The sequence below is a fragment of the Chlorocebus sabaeus genome, chromosome 20 (genome assembly GCF_047675955.1).
Source record: "Chlorocebus sabaeus isolate Y175 chromosome 20, mChlSab1.0.hap1, whole genome shotgun sequence".
NCBI lineage: Eukaryota > Metazoa > Chordata > Mammalia > Primates > Cercopithecidae > Chlorocebus > Chlorocebus sabaeus.
In genome coordinates, this window is record NC_132923.1 from 110,888,459 (window position 1) to 110,894,458 (window position 6,000).

The 6,000-nt window shown below is 47.5% G+C and overlaps 1 protein-coding gene across 5 annotated transcripts in view; it reads right to left on the reverse strand.

Annotated features, from left to right (window-relative positions):
* The window catches only part of CEP85 (centrosomal protein 85), a 51,261-nt gene extending 47,407 nt beyond the window's left edge, over positions 1–3,854 (reverse strand). For 4 of the 5 annotated variants that reach the window (XM_007979915.3, XM_073007655.1, XM_007979918.3 and 1 more), the window contains exon 1: positions 3,658–3,853. The gene's annotated coding sequence lies outside the window, so the exon portion shown is untranslated. Of the gene's footprint in view, positions 1–3,657 lie in introns of all 5 variants that reach the window. The other variant, XM_073007657.1, reaches the window with a different exon arrangement.
* Between the last annotated feature and the right edge of the window lie 2,146 nt (positions 3,855–6,000).

Here is a 6,000-nt window from a genome sequence, read left to right on the forward strand (position 1 = left end):
TACTAAAAAATACAAAAAACTAGCTGGGCGAGGTGGCGGGCGTCTGTAGTCCCAGCTACTCGGGAGGCTAAGGCAGGAGAATGGCATGAACCCGGGAGGCGGAGCTTGCTGTGAGCCGAGATCCGGCCACTGCACTCCAGCCTGGGTGACAGAGCGAGACTCCGTCTCAAAAAAAAAAGAATTAAAAAAATAAAAAAAATAAAAATAAAAATAAAAAATAAAAGTAACTCTGTTATCTACTGCCAATTTTCTTTTTTGTTTGTTTGTTTTGTTTTGAGACAGTCTTGCTCTGTCACCCAGGCTGGAGTGTAGTGGCACGATCTCAGCTGACTGCAACCTCCGCCTCCTGGGTTCGAGCAATTCTCTTGTCTCAGCCTCCTGAGTAGCTGGGACTATAGGCACCCACCACTACACCTGGCTAATTTTTGTATTTTTAGTAGAGACGGGGTTTCACCATGTTGACCAGGCTGGTCTCAAACTCCTGACCTCAGGTGATCCACCTGCCTTGGCCTCCCAAAATGCTGGGATTACAGGAATGGGCCACCACAGCCAGCCCTACTGCCAATTTTCAAAAGTGAATGACTTGTCATATGTATATATATACAAATATACTAGTCAGGGTTATGGCACAGTCTGAGGCTAGGGTCAGGGCTTGGTCTGGGTTGGAGGCAATGGTCAGCCTATGACCAGGGTTCAGGTTGAAGGGTAAAGAATCAGTCTTGCCTCCCTCCCCAAACTTGGTCCCCAGGAAAAGGAACCATTAAGTCCATTGTCCATTTGCATTAATATGAGCTTGAAGAATCAGACTGGAAAATTGTTTCAAAGGAGGAACATGCACACACACGCATTTGAGAAGGGGTCTCTTTATGTTGCCTAGGCTGGGCTCAAACTCCTGGGCTTAAGCTATCCTCCTGTTCAACCTCCAGAGTTTCTGGGACTACAGACTTGTGCCACCACTCCCAGCTCATTTATATTTTAACAGAGACTTTTGGTCCTAATTTCAGAGAATATTCACGACCAACCTCTTTAGATATATTCTTTTTTTTTTTTTCAAGATGGAGTCTTGCTTTGTCGCCCAGGCTGGAGTACAGTGGAGCGATCTCAGCTCACTGCAACCTCTGCCTCCCGGATTCAAGTGATTCTTCTGCCTCAGCCTCCCGGGTAGCTGGGACTACAGGCACCTGCCACCATGCCTGGCTAATTTTTGTATTTTTAATAGAGACAGGGTTTCACCATGTTGGCCAGGCTGGTCTCTAATTCCTGACCTTGTGATCTGCCCGCCTTGGCCTCCCAAAGTGTTGGGATTACAGATGTGAGCGCCTGGCCAATATGAGATTCTTAAATCGTCAGTTACATTATTGTTTTTAAAAGACTTGCTGGATGTATTAGTCTGTTCTCACACTGAGAACTGTTCTCACAGTGTGAGAACAGACTAATGTTAACTGGGTAAGACATACCTGAAACTAGGTAATTTATAAAGGGAAGAGGTTTAATTGACTCACAGTTCCACAGGGCTGGGGAGGCCTCAGGAAACTTATAATCATGGCAGAAGGGGAAGCAAGCACATCCTTCTTCACATGGTGGCAGCAAGGAGAAGTGCCCAGCAAAATGGGGGAAAGCCCCTTATAAAACCATCAGATCTTGTGAGAACTCACTATCATGAGACCAGCATGAGGGCAACTGCCCCCATGATTAAATTACCTCCCATCACTTTCCTCTTATGACACATGGAGATTATGGGAACACGATGAGATTTGGGTAGGGACACAGCCAAATCATATCACTGAATATTTTAATAAAATATATCAAGTACACTATGACTTAATAACTGAAAAGGGACAGGGTTAGGCCAGATGTGACCTACTTCAGTATAATAAAAAATAAATTGCAATCCCAGCACTTTGGGAGGCTGAGACAGGCGGATCACAAGGTAAGGAGATCGAGACCATCCTGGCTACCACAGTGAAACCCCGTATCTACTAAAAAATACAAAAAACTAGCCGGGTGTGGTGGCCAGTGACTGTGGTCCCAGCTACTCAGGAGGCTGAGGCAGGAGAATGGTGTAAACCTGGGAGGCGGAGCTTGCAGTGAGCTGAGATCCGGCCACTGCACTCCAGCCTGGGCGACAGAGCGAGACTCCGTCTAAAAAAAATAAAAATAAAATAAAATAAAATAAAATAAATTGCAACTTAGTTACAATCATATAATTAGAGTTATCACTTTCATATGCACTGTGTTGTCTGGTGGATTATTTTATAAGCATCTATTGTTACAGAGCACTGAGGCTTCTTTAACATGGTCAACTGATTTAGTTTAAATGCAATAGCTTCCTTGTTTACTTAATTTTATTTCATTTATTTTCTTTTTGAGATATTTAAGCAGAGTCAATATTTTGTCCTTATCCTTCAAGATATATATGTATATATTTTTTCTACTTCCCTTCTTCCCTTAGGATATATTTTATCTATTTGTTTTTGAGACAGAGTCTTGCTCTGTTGCCCAGGCTGGAGTGCAATGGCACAATCTCGGCTCACTGCAAACCTCCATCTCTTGGGTTCAAGAGATTCTCTTGCCTCAGCCTCCTGAGTAGCTGGGATTACAGGCACCTGCCACCACGCCCAGCTAATTTTTGTATTTTTAGTAGAGAGGATTTCACTATAACCGCCAGGCTGGGCTTGCATGCCTAACCTCGGGTGATCCACCCACCTCAGCCTCCCAAAATGCAGGGATTACAAGTGTGAGCCACAGTGCCCAGCCAGGATACATTTTAAATAATGGCAAGGGCTAATGCCTTCAATAGCAGGGCTGTTTAAACAGTCTACTACAGATGTATAAAGTCAATATGAATTCACAATAAAATGTAATTGCTGATTTAATAAATGTGTGACTTTGATGTGCATGAAAAAATAATATGGATTGATCATTTGACATGATTTTTTTCAGGAGCTGTTAAGGCATTAAAGACAACAAAATGTTCCTGCAAATGAAAAAAAATTTTTTTTTTGAGACAAGAGTCTTGCTGTGTCGCCCAGGCTGCAGTGCAGTGGCAAGATCTCAGCTCACTGCAACCTCTGCCTCCCAGGTTCATGCCATTCTCCTGCCTCAGCCTCCCAAGTAGCTGGGACTACAGGTGCCCGCCACCTCGCCCGGCAAATTTTTTGTGATTTTAGTAGAGACGGGGTTTCACCGTGTTAGCCAGAATGGTCTCCATCTCCTAACCTCGTGATCCGCCCGCCTCGGCCTCCCAAAGTGCTGGGATTACAGGCGTGAGCCACCGCGCCCAGCGAGGGTTGAAGTTTTGAAGGACCGTTATGGAACAGAAAGAAGGGAGAGACTGTTTCTAGATCATTAAGGAATATTTACCAAAAAAAGGTTGGCACGAGGGACAGCCTGGGACAAGAGTAATCTGATGTGACAGGAAAGGTAAGAATGGAAGGAGACAGGCAGAGAAGGCTCAGACTCGAAATTTACTGAGTGAGACCAGGACTCGGTGAGGAGAGCAGAAGCCGAGGAGGACATGGGCTCGGGGAGGAGACTTGCATTTAGGGAAGAGTGGAGGGCATGAAGGAAGGAGGGGACTTGGTGACGGGTCTCAGAACAGGTCGGTAGGAGGCTCTGGAAGAGGAGTCAGGGAGGCCCCAGAAATGATCCAGTTACCGCTTATTCGGATGGGCTCGAATACTATCCAGCTGCCGTCGCGCTCCAGACCCTCCCGCGTTCGGATCTCCCAGCAGCGATCCCTCCCAGGCGAGTTCTTCTGACTACAGGCCTGCGGGCAACTCAAGCACAAGGGTAGCGAAGCCGGCCAGGCGGGGACTTTGCCCAAGACCCCAGGGTAGCCCCACCTCTCTCCCCGCCCCAAGTGAGTTCACCAATCCACAAGACCTAGGTCTTCAAAATCCCGCCTCGTCTTCCACAAGCCCGCCCATGGCAGGACCTGCCAGTTCCCAGCACCGCAGTCCCCCAGGCCCCGCCTTCCGTGACGCTTCCGTGAGGACGGCGCAGCTGGGAGTCCGGCTACCCAGCCTGCCCCGCAGGAACTGCCTTGCAGGCAAGGCTGCGGCGACTGCGCAGGAGCCCCTGGGGCTGCCCACTCACTGGTTGGCACGGGCGTCTTGCGCGCGTGTCACACAGGGTCACTCGGCCGTGCAGGTAGAGCGTATCGCTCGTCGAGAAGCCGATCAGGTTGAAGGCCAGGGTCACCTCCAGAGAGGCCCCGTTGGTCCGCAGGCCTGGAGCAGCCGGTTGCTGATGCGGCAGCTGTGGGGAGAGGCAGCGTCACGGGCTCGCGGTGCCCATGGATGAGTACCGAGCGCCGTTGCCCACTTTTCACGTTTACGTGTATAGGTGCAGATGCTGGTCTCATGCTGAGAACTTTACATGGATTGTTTCATTTCATCCTCACAGATCCTGTGAAGAAGACAATACTTTTGCCCCTCACCACCCCTTTTTTAAAGATGAGGAAACTGAGGCTCAAACTGAGATTCAAAGAGGGTTGCCCAAGGTTCTGCAGGGAGCAGGCTGGCCCCAGCGCCCGCCCACAGTCTTAATCACTGGGTTCTATTTCCTCCTGACAAAGGAGGAATGACAGGCGAGGGACAGGTTTGGCCGAGGTGTGTTTAAGAGCCTGTACTAGAGACTGATGGTGTGTCATAGGTGTAGTCGCCTAAACTCCGAGTCCTCTCTTGTTCTCTCAGCTGTAAAGTGGGGGAAATAATACTTCATAGGGTTGTTTGGAGGAATAAATGAGGTAATAAATGATTCCCTGTGCTCTGTGAAGCCTTGTTACTAAAATATGACCTAAAAGCCCAGAGACCCAACTCTTTCCCAAGACTGTTGAGGAAGAACTTGGATTTACTGTCTCTGTGTTCCCAACACTTAGCAAGATCTGCAACTTATTGTGTGAACTGAGCTTCAGTTTCTCTATAAAGTGGGAATGAAAATATAGCTATCTTGGCCAGGCATGGTGACTCACGCCTGTAATCCCAGCACTTTGGGAGGCTGAGGTGGGTGGATCACCTGAGGTCAAGGGTTCGAGACCAGCCTGGCCAATATGGTGAAACCCCATATCTACTAAAAATACAAAAATTAGCTAGGCATGGTGGCCGGCGCCTGTGGTCCCAGCTACTCTGGAGGCTGAGACAGGAGAATTGCTTGAACCTGGGAGGCAGAGGTGGTAGTGAGCTGAGATCGTGCCACTTCACTCCAGCCTGAGCAACAGAGTGACAAAATATAACTATCTCATAGAGTGTGTTGGAGGCTTAAATGAGTTAATATATGTGAAGTGATTCAAACTGTCTGGCGTAGAGTCAATGCTATGTCAGTATTAGATATTATTAGCTACTAAATATTATGAATGTCCAATATATAACATATATAGAGCACTCTGAAATGTTGTGTCTTTGTTTTTTAGTTTTATCATTGTAGGCCCTCAGTAATTGAGCAAAGAATAAAAGAAATGCATGTTATTTGGTGGCTGCAAGATCTTGGGCAGGCTTTAATCTCTGAGCCTTAATTTAGTTATCTTCAAAATGGGAATGATAGCATTATTCAAGAAACATTCACCCAGCATTTACTTTCTTCCAGTGTTTGCATGCCAGGGATACCAAGAAGAGTGACAGAATCTGTGCTCAAGTGTATAAAAGCACCCAGCACAAGCCAAATCCAAGGGCTGGTCTGGCACTCACAGGAGGTTACCAGACCTGACCTCTTGTTCACAAAGTGGTAAGTGACCTTAACAGCACCTATCCTGGAGATGTTGGTGCTGGCAAAGACCTCACTGACCACCAGGGCAAATTGGTCTGGATCACTGCTTATGGCCTTGAGGACCGCGTAGAGGGGCATGCCAAGAGGAACAGTTCTGTTCTCAAGCAGAGTTGAGAGCTGAAGGTCTGTAAAGATGCCCAAGATGATGATGGTGTCCCCAGTGCCCGGAACGTGGATGGTGCTATATCTGGAGAGGGACAGAAGTGAAACCCTCATCATGAAACCCTAGAGGGA